At 50.7% G+C, this 16,592-nt stretch overlaps 1 long non-coding RNA gene across 1 annotated transcript; it reads left to right on the top strand.

The window, feature by feature from the left end:
- The first annotated feature begins 5,648 nt into the window (after window positions 1-5,648).
- On the top strand, window positions 5,649-12,354 carry LOC147918029 (uncharacterized). The gene is made up of 2 exons (XR_015555765.1): window positions 5,649-6,024; window positions 11,731-12,354. It is a non-coding gene; the product is annotated as an uncharacterized LOC147918029 (long non-coding RNA).
- The last annotated feature ends 4,238 nt before the right edge of the window (window positions 12,355-16,592 follow it).

Here is a 16,592-nt window from a genome sequence, read left to right as displayed (position 1 = left end):
GGAGTAAACAAATTAAGTATGGCTCTAAAGTTTGGTAATACAGACTCCTTTGTGAAACCAATGGATTCCCTTCCTCTAAGCACATGGGCCAACACACACACACAATTTTACACACACTTCTTGAGGGCAGGGAGCTCATAAGGCTTATCCATGGAATGCTACATTGAGGACCTCTGTTCTTCTGGGCCTCTAAGGGGAAGAACTGTTCTACTGGGTAGAAGTGTCAGAGAAGCAGATTTCCATTCCATGTATAGAAACATCTTCTGACATTTCAACTGTCCAGTAATGGATCTTTTCCATCTTGAGGTAATGAACTCCCCATCACAGGAAGCATTCAAGCCCGGGCTAGATGTCTACTTTGCACAGATGTCCCTTCATTTGTTTGTTTATTCATTCTATCACACACACCCCCATTCACATATAGCAAGAAATTCTGTGAGTGTTTAGGAGTAGAAAACTGAAATAAAGGATAGACACATATGAAACTGTCTCTGTTCTCAAGTGCCATGGTTTGATGAAGGAAACTGAGACACAGGTGGTCACAATGCATGTGACAGGTGATATAAGAGCCCATGTGTAAAGGGCTTAGGAGGCCAGAAAAGAGAAGGGAGCAAACGTGTGGAGGGGCCCTGTGTAGGGCCAGAGGTTGACCAGATGACCCCTAGTCCTCTTACAACTCTGGTATCCTGGGTAGTGGTGGGGTCAAGAAGTGGCTTGGGAGGGCTTTATCCACACCACTCCAAACAGATGTATAATATATGTAAAAAAACCTGAATACTTACTCTGCAAACACAGCTTCAGGACAAGTCTTCCAGCTCCCCTAAACTCCCCACCTTCCAACCAAATGTCAGCCTCTTAGCCTGTGCTATATACAAGTTCTGGAACTGCTACTTATCCTAAGCTTCTATATTTCACAAAGTTATCAAGTCACAGGTCTGAGACATTCCCAGAGATTGTTACTTGAATGGAGCATCTTCAGTCTGCTGTTTGGGCTGGAAAGCAGGGGCTACCAGTGAGAATGTGTGGTGAGGATGAGGAAGTGCGCAGGAAAGCGTACAGTTGAGCGTGTCCTCAAACCTAGAGCCATCTCCCTGTGATTGTTCCAACAACTTTGAGATTTGAAAGCATTTCCTTCCCTCCAGGTTTCCCTCATTTTCTTTGCCTGCTTCCACAGACAGTACACCCGCCCTCTCTCATTCCCACCAAGGTCACCACTCAGCAGGCTTTGATAAATGTCACCTTTTTTTGAAAGTCAGCTTGGAAAAAGGCAATTTGACTGCAGTGAGGCAGAACAGGGAGCTGAACGCCAGCCGCCCTTTATCGACCAGAGCCCAACCCCAAGAACAAAATGAAGAGGAGTGTATCACTGCCTGGGGCTCCGGGTGATCCCCGGGCCACCTCTCCCCAGGGATCTGTGTGCTGGGCAGAAGCCTGCAGTGCCTGGGTCCTGTGGTCGGGTCTCCTCCCTGTCTTCCTCTCTCCAGCCCTTTGTCTTCTGCTACTTGTTTCCTGGCTGGTAACTAAAGGACCCCGAGAACCCCCACAGCTCTGGGGGTGGGAGCCCTCTCCACTGTGCAAGCAGTGGGCTGCTGATTAGCGCAGGGAATAAATAACAGCAAGCTAATTATCTCCTGATTGCGGCTTGCCTCACTAACAAGGCTGGGCTGGAGTGGTGATGCGGCAGTTGATACTATTCCAAACATGCTTCTGGGTTCAAGGAAATTTCCACGCCTTTCCAATCTGGAGACACTTTCCCTTCCCAGATGCCCTGGGGTTCTAAGTGGAGATGTTCCCACTCCTGCTTCAGCCTGGAATTGAGAGACTCGCCCCAGACAGACCATGTGTGTCATACCTTAGTGGGTAATGGGTGCTGGCTTCTCGCAGAAGCAGGGAAAGGCTTTCAGGGAGGCTTGGGGGTTGGCCAAGGTCATGGAGAGATGGGTCCTCAGGGACCACACTCTCCAGCACTTAGTATCCTAATTACATCTGCTACTCCAACTGCTTGAACTGAGTGGTTCCCATCAGACCTGCAACCAGAGTAGAAAAGTGCAGAGAGCACTGGTCTGGAGGTCTGGGTTCTAGTACTACCGCTGACTACCTCTGTGGCCTTGGACATGCTCCTTAACCACTCTGGTCCTCAATTCCCACTCTGTGAAACGAGGGTTAGGCATTTCTCTATGAACTGAAGATTAGGCAAACCTTGGGATTTTGCCTAACTCTAGAAATCTGACTTTGTGACTCTAACTCTGAAATTTAGACTATGATGTTAGGAAAGCTCCCGATGCTTCTTGTGTCCACTTCTCCAGGCTGAGTTCTCCTTTCCCTCAGATAATTGCATTGTTCTCCACCTTCCCCTCTCGCTTTACCTGACGTTTCTGACTCTCTTAGTCTTGAAAACTAGTCTTTCTTGGAGGGAGCAGGGTGAGGAACATCCTCTTCGGGAAGACTTAATTTTCTAGCAGCCTGGGCTGTGCTAACTTGCTGAACCAGTAGATATAAGCCTACGAAAAGGCAGGATGTGGAGGTGACCAGTAACTGCTGCTGGCCTACTGTGTTCAGAGGAAGAAATCAACTTGCTCCCAGGCATTTTGGCCTGTCTCCAGACTATGGGCCCTGTCACCACCTCCACAGCAATCACAGAGTCCACTTGTGGGAAATTGAAAGGCTGTCCCCTTTCACCTCTACAGGGTGGGTAAGTCTCCTCTGCCAGAGGTCAGGTGTTAGACAAACCAGATGTTTTCATCTGACGAGGATGAACCCATGAAAGGGCCAACATGGGCCATGGTCCCCTTGGGAAAAGGGAAAAGGGAAAAATGCGGGGCTAGTGTTATACTTGGGCAAAGGAGGAAAATGTCACTTTTAGCATAGTGAAAGATTCTGAAAGATAGGGGTACAGTCTCCCAAGGTACCAAGTCCATGCTACTTGGTCTGATCTGATGGGAGGAGCCTCAGGAAGGGATCAGAAGGTCACATTCAACATTATGCTTTATGACTTCTAAAAGATAAACTTGGGCAATTCATTTACTTTCTGTATTAATGAGAATGAGCTAACTGATATGACTAACAACCCCCAAGTCTCAGTGGCTTATCACAATAGAAGTTGACATCTTGCTCACATAACCGTTCAATGCAGATGTTCAGTTGATGGCCTTCCGCGGGGTAATTCAGGACTCAGCACTGTCCATCTTGTGGCTCTGCTAACTGCTACAGGCTTTGGAATCCTCTACTGGATCCTCTGTATTCAGTCAGCAGATGGGGGAAGAGACAGGGAGCATGCAGAATTGTGTGTGGAAGGTTTTATGGGCCAGGTCTGGAAGTGGTGTTCGTCAGTTCTGCCCACATTCCACTGGCCAGAACTCAGTCAGAGGACCACACCTGACTGGAGGGGAGGCTGGGAAATGTAGTCAAGTTGTGCGCCCTGGAGATAAAAGGAAATCGCTTGGTAAACAACCAGTCTCTGACATACCTTCTTTGAAATTTTGTTTCTGAATTCATCAGTAGGACAAAGGGCTTCTACTTTGTCATCTCCACAAGGTTAGCATGAATATAAAATAGGAAAACAGATTATGAGAAAGCTTTAAAAATGTAGAATGAATGAATACACACACATATTATAATCTATTTTTCAGATCAATCTAGAAATAATTTCATAAACACTGGCTCTATTACTCTATTAGAAAGATTAAAAGTGCTCTGTTATTGGAACAGGTATCTTTGGGTTATATGACAAGTGTCTGAATGACTGTGGAATTGATTTCAATGTGTGATGAAGGTGAACTCTTCAATAAATCCAAACCTTTAAAAAAATTATGGAATGTGACCTTTCTCTCTCCTTTCCCTTTGATCTAGATAGAGGATTCAGCCAGCACAGCTGATGTGGTCAGTGAAGTTGGGGCCAAACTTTGGCCAGCCCACCCAGCATGTTTGGTGAGTCTGGAGCAGAGAAGGTGGCCTGTGTGACTAGAAGGTTGATTGCAAGAAGAATAATTGAGAAAATAGATAATATATTGAGGATAATGGGAGCCATGTTTCTCATGGTTAGTGAAAGGAGTTAAATTTATGGGAAGGGAATAAACCCTGTGGTATTAGATCAGAATTAGGGTAACTAGTTTGAACTCATGTCTTTAATATCGATAAATAGATGTAGCTGTGTGTGTGTGTGTGTGTGTGTGTGTGTGTATACATATATATTTCTAGCTCTTTCTGCTGAGAAGTCCTAGAAGCAATGATGCCCCAATAGCAGTGAGCACACCAAGCATCCAGATCTTGGCTTCTAAATACTACCATTTTCCACTAAAAAGAACCAGGACTGATTAGCCTGGAAATTACTAGAGGAGCCTAGATCTTTTTGTGCTAGCAAGTAAGGAAGTGCTCAAAGAATGATGGGAACATGTCAAAGGGGTATATAAGACAGCTTGAAGGGTCACCCACAGGCCAAGTCTGGGACAATTTAGGCATCAAAATAAATAATTTTAGTATTAGATTATAACCCATTGAATAAAACAGGAATGGATGAGTTAATATACATATAAATAAATAAATGGAGAGAAGGGAAGGCGCTACCCTACATTAGAATGGCAGTTGATAAACACAGAAAAAAAGATGAAATTCAAAAATTACCATTTGGCAACCATCATAGTAATAAATTATTTAGGCAAGAATCATCAATGGGTGCTAAAACTTGTGGGGGAAAGTTTGATGAGGAACATGATAGTTACACAATTTCAAAGGATCTCCCCACAAATACTTATTTATTGATGAGTACACAATATTTATTAATTGACTTTACAGTGGAGAAACTTGGCTGACATCATCTTAACTGAATGTTAAAGTTAACATCCCTGAAACAGGACAGATGAACCCGGTGTGCCTCTCATGGAGATGAACTGAGAATATGGCCCCGCTTCTGTAGCATTCCAGACAAAAATGCATAACCTGAATCCACTCGTAAGGAAACATCAGCCAAACCCAAGTTGAGGGATATCCTACAAAGTACCTGGACTGTATTCTTCAAAAATATCGAAATCATGAAAGACAAGGAAAGACTGAGGGATTGTTCCAGATTGAAGGAGACTAAAAAGACCAAACAATTAAATGCAGCACATGATCCTGAATTGGATCCTGGGCCTATAAACAATGTTATTATGACAATTTTTAATTAGAATGGGGTCTCTGGATTAGATGGTAGTTTTGTATAACTATTAGTTTCCTGATTGTGATGTTATACTGTGGTTATGTAAGAGAATGTCCTTGTTTTTAGGAAATACACCCTGAAGTGTTCAGAGCCAATGGGGCATCATTTTCAAATGGACCAGAAATTACACATATATGACTATACGAGAATGAGGTGAAGGAGGGAGGGAGGGAGGAACTTGTGCAATGAGGCAAGTGTGGTAAAACTGAAACATATACAAATTGAGGAACTTGGTGAAAGGTGTACAGAGTTCGTTGTACCCTTATTGCAACTTTTCTGTAAATTTGAAATTATTTCAAAGTAAAAAGTTAAAAAAGATCATAGACTGTATAGCATACAGAACATCTGTGCCTTTGGACTCCGGCAGGATTGCTGCTTGCTGAGAGTTGGAAATTAACAAGAGGTGAGAAGCAGTAAAGAGTCATAGAAAGCGAACAGGATTTGGGATAAATTACCTCAATTGGGTTCTGATCTTGGCACCTACCAGTTGGGTGATCTGGAAAAAGGCACTTTACCTCTCCGAGTCTTAGATAATAGTATGTGTCTCAGAAGAGTGCCATGTGGCTTAAATAATAATGTATGTGACAGTCCTTTGTAGTTATAAAACATGATACCAAATATAAATCATTAGTAGTATCTTCTTTCTGCCAGAAAACTACAACTAATGAATGCAACTCCTTCAGCCCTGACATCTCTTTCAGTTCTACATCCAGTTACCATCACAATGTTGTTATTCTCAGAGAGATTACTCCCTTAAAGGACTGAGAACTGAAGAGGCCTGGCACCTTGGAAGGGGGACAGTTGACAGCAAAGCCACCAGGGACTGCTAGGTGCGTGTGTCTGTGCACATGTGTGTGCATGCATGCATGTCCTGGAGGCATCGATTGTAGGCACCTTATCTGTGAGCAGAGAGACCCTGTGGGGACTGCTGAATGCTGTTAAATAGATTCATAAACCTCTGCTAGTGGGGCCTGGGTAGTCCCTTCTAGAAGGAAAGCCCCTTTGCTTCTGTCACTCCTGACAAAAATACTTGTGTACACAATGTTGTGATACAAACCATTCTCTGACAACTTAGGAGTCAGGCTCTTAATGCCACACGCCACAGATGAGCTGATACACAGCATTGCAGGGTAATAAAAATCATCATTCCTGTTCGTACACTTGCCAGAGCCTCTCACCCACATTCCCTCATGTGAGCCCTAGAGCTACAGCAACCTGTGAGGCAAATCTTGCTCTCTGCATCTTTTCATAGATCAGGAAAGTCTAATGGTCAGAGAGGCCAGGACTCGCCCCAGTTCTAGAGCTAATAAACAGCACCAATGGGACATCAAGCCGGGACTTTAACTGTGACCCTCCACCCACCACAGACGCTCTGTCATAGGCACCTCCCTCACTCCCTTTCCTGCCTCGGGGGCACTGCTTCCTGTGCCCTTGGCTTCTCAGAGCTCTTCTGCCACAGCGATCCCCAGGTGGAAGCACCCCATGCCAGCGTTCCTTCTCCATGCCACCCCCTTCCCCCACACGTGCTGGCTAGAACCACAGGGGTTCAGCATCTCAGCCCCTGCTGCTTAAGTCTGTCACTCCCTGTTCTGGAGCCAAGAGAGAAGAAAATGAGGAGGAAGCTATCCTGCCAATGGCCTTGGGAAGCTGGCCTCAGCAATTCATTTATGTGCCCTCTCTGATTCCCAGGCCAGTCGCTGTGTCATCTTCTAGTCCATGTAGACATTTCTTTCCTCACAACGCCAGGAGAAAATGCAATACTTAATTTCTTCTGATTCACTCCATCCTTGTGAATCAGGCTGGAGGAAGTTCCAGAGATGCCAGGTTATCAGTAGTCTCCCTCTGCCCTAAGCACCTCTTGGACCCAGACAGACAGATGGCTCAACATCAGACACAGTAGAACACAGCTGGTCTCTGCTCGATCCCGTGGGTAGAAGCTGCCCTGGACCTGACGGAGGCTCGTGGGAGAAAGGGCTACTTCTGTTAACAGTGATGTGACCAGTGTGCATTCTGATTGGCCCCACGTCCCCTCTCTGTTCTGAGACCCCTGAGAAAGAGGATGCACTCTGGTTTGTTGGAGATCAGTTTTTCAGGCTTGCTGGGACATGCTGATGGGTCAGTGGTGATCCACTAGAGCTTGATTTTGGAATCACTAGAGCTGGCTTTTGGAACTTAGAGCCAAGGCCCTGTAGCAGAGTGAAACCAATGCTGACCACCTGGGAGCTGGCAAACCTGGTCTCCATGTACCCCTAACCAGCTGGGTATCCTTGAGCAAATCAATTCTCCTCACTGGGACAGTTTCCTCATCTGTAATGTGAGGAATCAATTTTAAGAGCCCTACTGCCTTGCGTGTCCCTCTAGTTATATCAGGTTGCCAGCTCTTCAGGCCTGGAGGTGGGTGGGGAAGGAACTCAGGTCTGGAATTCAGGCCTTCTGACTCTTGTGCTTTATTCACTGCTGATTCTGGAAACGGAGGCTACAGGGGGTCTTTTGGGGAGCAGAGGGCACTGTGCACAGCCTGGCCTCTGTTCAGTAGGGTAGGGAAAGGGCCCAGGAACCCACCAGCTGGACCCAACAGGACTTCCAGCAATTGGTGCTGTTTCCCATGGTGGTGCTGGGGGGTGATGCGGCTGTGGGCAGGATGAAGGGAAGCCCAGCAGTCCCCACAGTTCTACCAGTGAGTGAAGCTTCCACCAGCAGCCTGAGGACGTGTGCCCGGGAGACCTTGGGGCTATACTAGAACTCGCTATAGACCAAACAGGAGAGGAACAAAGAAAACTAAAGGAAGCACCTGACAGCACTAACCAGGCAGGTTAGAGCTTAAGGCACACAGAGCTTGTTTTCTCCTGCTGTAAAACAAGAGCGTGGCTCCGCATGTTTTGAAGGTCTTCTCCAGCCTTGACACGTCATAACTCCGTGGTAAAAAGCCAGTTCATGAAATGACGCTGAGCTCCCAGCTGACTGGGCCTCCTGGGGTCAGGCCGAGGGGACAGTTTTCCTCTTGCCTCCAGTGCCGCCCAGCTGACCTGCTTCCTGGGCCAGGGAGAGGGCGAAAGAGAGTGAGATCATCTCTTCTCTCCCTGCTTCCACCACCATTCCCCAAGGGTCAGAGCAAGCCCTACCATCTCCCCACCCCACAGGAAACCAAATCCAGCTGGGCCCAGGGGCACAGAGAGGTGGGCCCAGGGCCAGCAGAAACAGCTGCCTTAGGTGTCATCTTGCTGTGGGCATGGGGAGGAGCTGGACTTTTAAGGTCTCCTCTGAGACCAACGTGGGTAACCTGAACCTCTTCCCTGCCCTTCTAATCCCCTGAAAGAGAAGACTCAGAGGGTCCCGGCGGGCCAGGTCAGGGTCAGCCCAGAAGCCACGAGTCCGAGTCCACCTCTCCGGGCTCCAGGCTGAAAGGAGCCAAGCTTTTGTGTGTGAACTCCAAGGAGCTCAGCCTGCACGGCAGCCCTGGAGGGAAGCACGGCCCAGAGTGCCAAAGGAGGCCGCCACGAGGCTGCTTCCCTCACAGACAGACGGGGTATTGATCCTGCTCCCACCTCCCCTCCCTCTCTCCACTTCATGGCACAGCTAATGGCCTGGAAAAAACTGGCCAGCTGTTCCCCAGCTGTGACATAATGAGCTCAGGGACGATCAATGCCTGTTCTGGTCTCTAATTAGGCCGGGGAGCTGGCTGGGGTGAGAGTGCAGCCTGTTTCCTGAGGGCACCACTTCCACTCCAGTCCCCAGCTGCTGTCTGCTGGCAGCCACCTGGGCCCATGCATCTGCGCCCTGGGGGAGGGGGCAGGGCCGTCAAGTGGCCCTGGGGAATCTTGTGACCCAGAGCTCCTTCTCTAGCAGCAGGACTAGGGAATCCATAACCATGTTAGGTGGGGGTGGATGGGCTGGCTGGTGGGGAGAACCTGGTTTGCATGTGAAGCTCTGCACCCCCAGTTTGCAGTCATACTCTCTCTCTGTCTGGGTCTGTCACTCTGTACAGTGACCTTCAATCCCAATCCTCCAACTCCTTGCTCCTGAGACTCTGCCCAGGACCCTCCCCACCACTGTCCTGGATGACTAAGCCAGGGGCTGCAAGGAAGAGACTGGTAGCAAGTTTGGCTCCTAGCCCAGCCTCCCTCTGCTATTTATACCCTCAGTCCAGGGAGGGATGGATCAGATTCTCACTGCAGAGGAGGAAGTGAGGGTGGAGAGAGAGATGGAAAGGGAAATGTGTACACTGAGGCGAAGAAACAGAGAGGCAGGGGAGCAGAGGCCTGTGGCAAAGAGGCTCTGAGACTTGGAGAGTTCTGAGAACAGGAAACGGAGAGCAGATGAGAGAGATCAAAGGAGGGGAACCAAATAAGAGACAAAATGTGAGAAATGGGGCTATGAAAGAAGAAAGAGGAGATGGGATACAAGAAGCAGGACACACCCTCTGCTGGGCAGGGTCAGGCCCCAGGTGCCAGATCAGATGCCCCATCAGGGAAGCTGAGGTGCTGGGCAGAGTGTGCCCAGGGGCCTGGTGTGAAATTACAGGAGTCGGGAGAGAATGCCTGGGGTCAAAGAGGCACAGGGAACAGAGCTGGTCTGGAGGGACGAGGAGTCCAGAGATGGGAAGGCCAGGCAGGGACTGGAATCAAGGTTGTGGGCTCTGCTTTTGGGGGTGAAGGTGTGGGCAGGGAGCTGGAAGCGGGAGTCAGAGCAACGCGGGGAGAAGCAAAGGTGACTGTTAGGGGGGCTGGAGTGAAAAGGACAGGGGGAGGGGGTCTAGGCTTTCTGCAGCCTCAACTTCAGGGCAGCCTGATCTGGCCCTGAGGCCTTTTGGGCAGCCTGGGCCTGGGAGGGCACAATCTTCAGCCAGCCTCCAGCCCTCCTACCATTCACACAGTCACACACAAACCAATCAGATGGAGCCTCTTAGAGGGGTCTTTCTGGGGCCCAGCTGACCCTGGTCATCCCTTCCTGGGCCCCTTCCCAGACCTAGAACTGACTTTCTTCCTGACTGTGATTCCCAGAGGAATGACCCGGTTCGTGGCCAGCAGAGTGCCCACCGCTATTTCCTGCACCCACCCCCTGCCGCCAGCCCTGAATCTCTCAAGCTGTCAGGGCCCTGGAGAGGGAAGGCACTCAAGGACAGCAGCTGCTGACTCAGACTCAAAATCAAGAGCTGCAAAGGACCTTCGAGAGCGTCTACAAGCCTAGCCCAACCCCTCATTTGAAGCTGGGGCTGGAGAAGCTAGCGGAGTAGCCCCAAGTGCACTGCTCAGTTATGCGGTTGCAGCTCTGGACTCGGAGTTTTGTGCTCCTTCCAGGATGCCAACCGGCCCATCTCTTCCTAATCACCTCCTAGGAGTAGGAGGGATTTTCTCTTGGGAGCCTTGGCCCTCTTGCCTGGCCCTCCTAACCAAGATTGTGGGAGGTCAAAAAGGGGAGAAGTCGGAGCCCACAGGACAGCAAGTCCCCCGGGGAGGGACAAAGCCGGTGGGGGTTTGGAAGGGAGAAGCATCTCCCTGCGACTGCAGGTGACTCCTTGCAGCTCTGTGGCCGACACTGCCCCCTTGTGGCTGCTGGCTGTCAGGGCAGCCTAGGGGCCCTGAAATGGAGCAGTTGGTTCCTCTTTCCTGCTCAGGTCCTCACCATCCAGGGACCCCTGCCCCAGTGCAGGGCTGATTTAGACCCTCCAGGGCTACTCTTCCAAGCTAGGCCATCCGAGAGACCGAGGTTTCACACAGCATTCTCCAATAGGGTCCTCAGGTAGATGGGCGAGGGCTGACCATTGCCCCCTCTGAGGGGCCACTCACAAGCCATCTCTCCATCCCTAAGGAGCCCTGGGTCTGGGAGTCTGGCCCTTTCTTGGACACAGGGGCATGAGAGTTGAATGGGGGTGTGTGTGTCCTGTTTTTAGGTGGGTCAGGGATGCAAGGAGAGGACTGTGGAGGAAAGGAGGATGTCTGGAGAAGAGGCTACAGGGCCCGTATCCCTGTGTCCAGCGGTGCCCAGCTTAGAGAAGGAAGGGTCAGGCTGCCCTAGTGCTCAGTGGAGCTGGCGGGGCTGAGGACTGGTCACTTAGGGAGGACTGCCCAGGGACATAGAGCAGGGCCGCCCCCCAGAGTCAGAGACCAGGCACTGCTGGGAGTGCTCTGTGGACCCTAAGCTGGGAAACCCAGCCGAGCTCTTTGTGCTTAGGCCAGAGCTCAGGACCAGGCCATGAGCTGGGTGGCCCAGGCTGCAATGAGCAGCTGTGTGGTCCAGGGTGCTGTGTCCCTGCAGATCAGGCTGGGCAGCCTCTTAGGACACCACGAATCTAGAGGGGAGAATTTCCAGGCACTCAACTTACCACTCCACACTTCGCCTCCTCCCCACAGAATGGAGATGCAGGTCACTCACGGGGACCTGGGCCGATGCTCTGAGAGCCCACCTGGGAAGCATGAGTATCATCTGCTTTCTCATCACTTCACCTCTGACCTCCCCTTTCCTCTGAGTTCCCTCTGCCATCTGTTCACAGGTGCTATCTCTTGGATGACTGATATGTTTTCTTCTCCTCCCCCTAGGCCTGAACGACAAAGAAAATTCCCAGCCTTGAGTTCAACCCCTCGCTCTGGAACTTGTGGGTTCAGTAAATACTTATCGACTGACTCACTAAAGGACAGGAGATGGGCGCATCTGTGGCCCTACCTTTCCCTGCTCAAAACATTTTTCTGTGCTGACTTTTCAGTCTGGCTTACCAGGCCTTCCACAGTCCGGCCAATCTACCTCGCTTCTTCTCTATGCATGGATTATTTTTCAGTCAAACTGGACAGCCTGCAGTGCCCAGATGTTCCATAAGCTCGCCTGTCTCCATGTTTTTGGCAGGCCTGCTCCTTCCACCCAGACTACTCTCCTCCTCTCCTCCTTCAATTACTCCCAGTTAAAATCCTACCCCTCCTTTAAGACCCATGCCGCTTCCTTCATGAAGCCTTCCAAGATTTCCTGAGGGAGTGGGTTCACTTTTTCCTTTGAATCTCCACAGCACTTTGACTCCCCTTTGAAGCTTATAAACTGCTTCATCTCCATCCTAGATTGTAAGCACCAAGAGTGCAAGGTTTGTGTTTGTTTCATCTTTGTATCCCTCTCTCTCACTCCCTAACAGAGCTTTGCATACATAGTAGGTGCTCAATAAACATTTCTTGACTTGAGTGAAACGGAGCCTGCAGTTTGGGCTGCTGGGAGCTGAAGGAGGTGGGAATGGGGTAATGGGGTCTCCGAGGCTTCAGGACACTAAAGGAGTGTGCTCAGAACGGGGAGGCGAGGACCTCGACAAGGAGGTGAGTGGGGAGTCTGGGCCTCCTCAGGACCCCGCCTGGGGAGAGGAGCACTTTGCTGAGGAGAACAGGCAGCTGGGAGAGCCTTGGAGATGTGGTAGGTTGAGGAAGGGCACCGGGTGTTGAGAGAATTACAGGTTGGCCCCAGCGCCAGGTATGAGGGACTGCAACTGTCTGCATCCTTAGTGGCAGGCAAAAAAAAGGATAGGAATCTGGAGGCTTTGGTCACATCTGGTCACATCTCCTTCACCCTCCAGCTGTGTAGTCTTGGACAAGTTACTTCCCCTCTCTGGGCCTATTCATCTGTAAAATAGTACCTGATCTCCCATGACCTGTTCAGCTCTGCTATTCTGACTTCATGTCGAGGTTCTGAAGCAGAGCGGTGATGATCAGTGGGGATTTGTACATGACCCCCATCAGACCTGGACACCAGGAATGACCCCACCTATGTCCTGGATCAGAGAAGGTGACAGAGTCCAAAGCCATGAAGAAGGAGGCGTGTGACGTGGGTAAGCTGTGGCCCGGCTTGGAGGATGTGGAGGTGGCTGGCAGCGGGAGACAACACTCCCAATTCGGAGCAAGGAGAGTGCCCAGTTATCAGGCCCCAGGGAAGGGTTTTCGGGGACCCCCCTTTCCTCACTGTGCTTCCCTGTCCTCATCCTTGCCCCATCCCCAGACTTAGTAAATATAGATCTGGAATTTGAATCCCAGCTGTTCAACTGTGTGGCTCTGAGAAAGTCACTGAACCTCTCTGAGCCTCAGTTTCCACATCTGTAAATGGAGTTATTGATATTAACTCAGAAGATTGTTGTGAAAGTACTCACGTGAAAGTGCCCAGTACTGTGCCCACTGCTCCACCTCCCTTCCTGAGTCTGGAAAAGGACAATTGGTACAGATTGCCCCTCAGGCCACAGGGCAAATGGTTAACAGTGCTTTGTAGGTGCACGGGGGGTGGGGCGGGGCATTGGGAGGGGAAGGCTGATGGTGGGGAGGTTGGATGGGAAGAATAGGTAGCCCCTGACCACTAGTGAGGAAGGCCCACTCCGCCTGCAGACCTGTTTATTGTGTGGTTATCAAGGACCCAGGAGCTCCCTGGGAATTTTTCTTTGGGGTCAAGCATTGAGCCCCAGCTGAGGGACGGGGGTGGGCAGCAGAGGAAGGTTCCCTGGTCTTCTAGCAGGCCTGGCCTGCACATGCACTGTGGGTGTTCCTGCCACTCTTTTGAGCCTGGTTCATCCAAGGCCCCCACTTTCTAATCTGGTTGGGAAGGATTTATTTTTGGGTGCCTGTAACCTAGCAATGGGCTCACATGACCAGTGGCAGCTGCAGGCTGAATATACCGTTGGATCTTGGCTCCTGGCAGGGGGTGTAGGCCAGACTGTGGGGGAATAAAGGGAGCGGAAAGGCTCTCACCTCTGCTTTCCTCCGTCTCCCTCCTCAGTCCCTTGGCCTGGCCCCCAGATGGTGGGCAGGGGGCGTGGGTGCCTGGGGAGCAGGCATGGCTGGTGCTGGCACAGGGTGCTCTGGATAGCTGGGAGCTGAGCTAAGGTGGGGAGGTCCTAGCCGTGAGCCTGCTCTGTGTGTCGGGAGGGTTGAGCGTTTATTTGGATGGAGGTGGGTGCAGGGAGGATGCAACATTGGCATCCTGGGAGACGAGTCCAGGCTGGGGAGTAGGCAGTTGAGCAGACAGTCTACGTTGTAGGATCTTGGGGACACCCCTGGTCGATGCTGGAATCCCAACATTCAGCTTCTTCCCTTTGTTGCCTGTTAAATTGTTAATATTCCTGGGAGAGAGAACACATTAAGCTACTATCAGTGTGAATGGATTTATCAGCCTCTTTCCTGAGAGCAGGTTTTGACAGAGGCAGAGAGGGCAGAGGAGGGCAGTGGGTGCCACTAAGCAGGTGAGGGGCTACAGGGAGGGGACTGTGGGTACATAAAAAGCATTTGATAGATATTTACTGAAGAAATGGATGGATGGATAAAAGATAAACTTAGTCTGCTTCAAGGTCTCATCTTGAGGGGGCAAGAAAGGGTGGGTGGGGGTGGACGTAACCCTGTTAAGACGTGCTGGTGGGCAAGGGCAGGGCTGCACCGAGGAGCAAGTCTGGGATGGAGAAATCAGCCCTCAGCACCAAGGGCCCCACCATGATACTGAGGAGAGGGGTGCCACTGCCCGACCTGTGACAGGAGCCCCCTCCTGGGTATGCGTGCAGCATGGTGGGCCATGAATCTCTGATGTGGTTTTTCGGACCACCGCCAGTCTCTCCACCTTGGTCTTCCCACTTCCTCCATTGTGCTAAGCTCTAAACGGAGGGATTGGCACGGTTGGGTGAGGGGATGTAATGTCAATAGCTACTTCAAACCCTGATGGAGATCGTTTAATGAGATACAGCATACAAAGTGCCTCCCAGATTGGGCCCTCAAGAACTAGTATCATCAGCAGCATCAGCATCAGCAGCATCAGCAGCATTATTATCAGCTGCCTCCAGGCCAGGCTAGGCAGTTTTTCCTCTCCCCTCCTCCTCTCCTGAGCCAAGATGGCTTCCAGCAACTGAGAGGATGCTCTAGGGTCCGTGCATCCTTGGAACTGCCTTTCCCAAGGGCTCTCTGAGAGGGGCCTCAGGACCTGGAGACTTTGCCGGCTGGCTACTACACCAGTTGTTTGGCCAGTCAGGGTAACTGCACTAGCTCCCCCAAGCCTGAGAAGCAAGCTATATTTGTACTGTAGGCTCCCTATCCCTATTAGATAAGCTGGGGAGTGAAGACTTTTGCCCATTTTATAGATAGAAAAACTGGGGCACAGATGGCTGACTCACAGGCCAAGGTCTTACCACTGACCAGTAGAGTAGAGCCCAACTAGAACCAAGGTTTTCTGACCAATCCAGTGCTCTTTCTATGATCCTGTTCTGATGAGCCTGGATCCACTCTGGTTCTTTCTGAACCCTTGGAAGGGGGCCATGTCAGCCTGGGTAGGCCCCTGCAGGAGGGACGTCCGTGTGACTAGGGACAGGCTTTACCCGATCCCAGAGGGTTTGATTGATGCCAGGATGATCTTGCCACCACGACAGCACAGGGTTTGCTAAAAATCTCTTCGCTGTCCACAGATTTTAATTGGGTATTTTAATTTGATTTCCCTGTACTCAGGTATATCTAGTTTTGTTTTAGGCTGTTTCCTGGAAGGCAGTGGCCACTTCTATGGAATCGGCTTTAGGGCTTCAGCCCCGAGTCTTATGTCAAGCCTCCAGAGAGGCCATGGGGGTGTGGGGGAAGGAGTAAACGCTTTGGCTTCAAACAGACCTGGGTTCAAATATTGCCTCTGGCACTTACTAGCTATGTGATCTGGGGAAAGTCACTTAACCTCCGGCACCCGTTGCCTCCTCTGTAAAATAAGATGAGTAATGGCTGCCTCCTAGGACTGGCGTGAGGACTGAGGGTATTGTAAGTAAAGGGCCTGACCCTCCTAACAGCTCAAGGAAGGGTGGCCAGGGAGAGTGGAGATCACCGCGTCGGGTCTGGGCTGGTCAGCGGCCTCTTTGTTGTTGACCTGGGGCAGGGCAGCCACCTTGCCTGCTCTGAGTTCCCTGGGTGCTTCACTGTTCTATGGCTCTTTGGGTTGGGTCTGGGAAACAATTCCAGAATTCCCTTTCTTCCCTTTTAGAGACAGAAGGAGTTTCTGCATAGGTAGGTCTAAGGGCAGAGGGCTCTGGAGTGGGTCTCATGCTTGAATTCCTTGTGTAGGCTCGTGGCTCTGCCATGTGTGGCTTTGGGCAATCTCATCACCTCTCTGGGCCTCAGAAACATGGATGCCTTGGCCTGTAGGATATCTTACAGCTCTACCATGGTAGGATCCTATCCTTGGGTGTCAGGTACACACACGTGGGGGAACTATTATCTCCATAGCTGGTGGGAAGCCATGCCCCTTCATGTCACCTCCAAGGCTTGTCACACGGCCTTGAACCCTCAGTGGATGATGTGCCCCAGCTCTGTTCACTCCCATGGATCCAGACCAATCAGAGCCTTCCCGAGTACCTGGCTCCCTCTCTGCTTCAGGGATCAGTGTTGTATGTACCATAGGGTGGCTCATGAGGGTGTCCCATTCTCCCATCTCC

The sequence above is a fragment of the Ceratotherium simum genome, chromosome 2, assembly GCF_057802395.1.
Source record: "Ceratotherium simum simum isolate JZ-2026a chromosome 2, ASM5780239v1, whole genome shotgun sequence".
NCBI lineage: Eukaryota > Metazoa > Chordata > Mammalia > Perissodactyla > Rhinocerotidae > Ceratotherium > Ceratotherium simum.
This window is presented reverse-complemented; position numbering and strand designations above follow the sequence as displayed.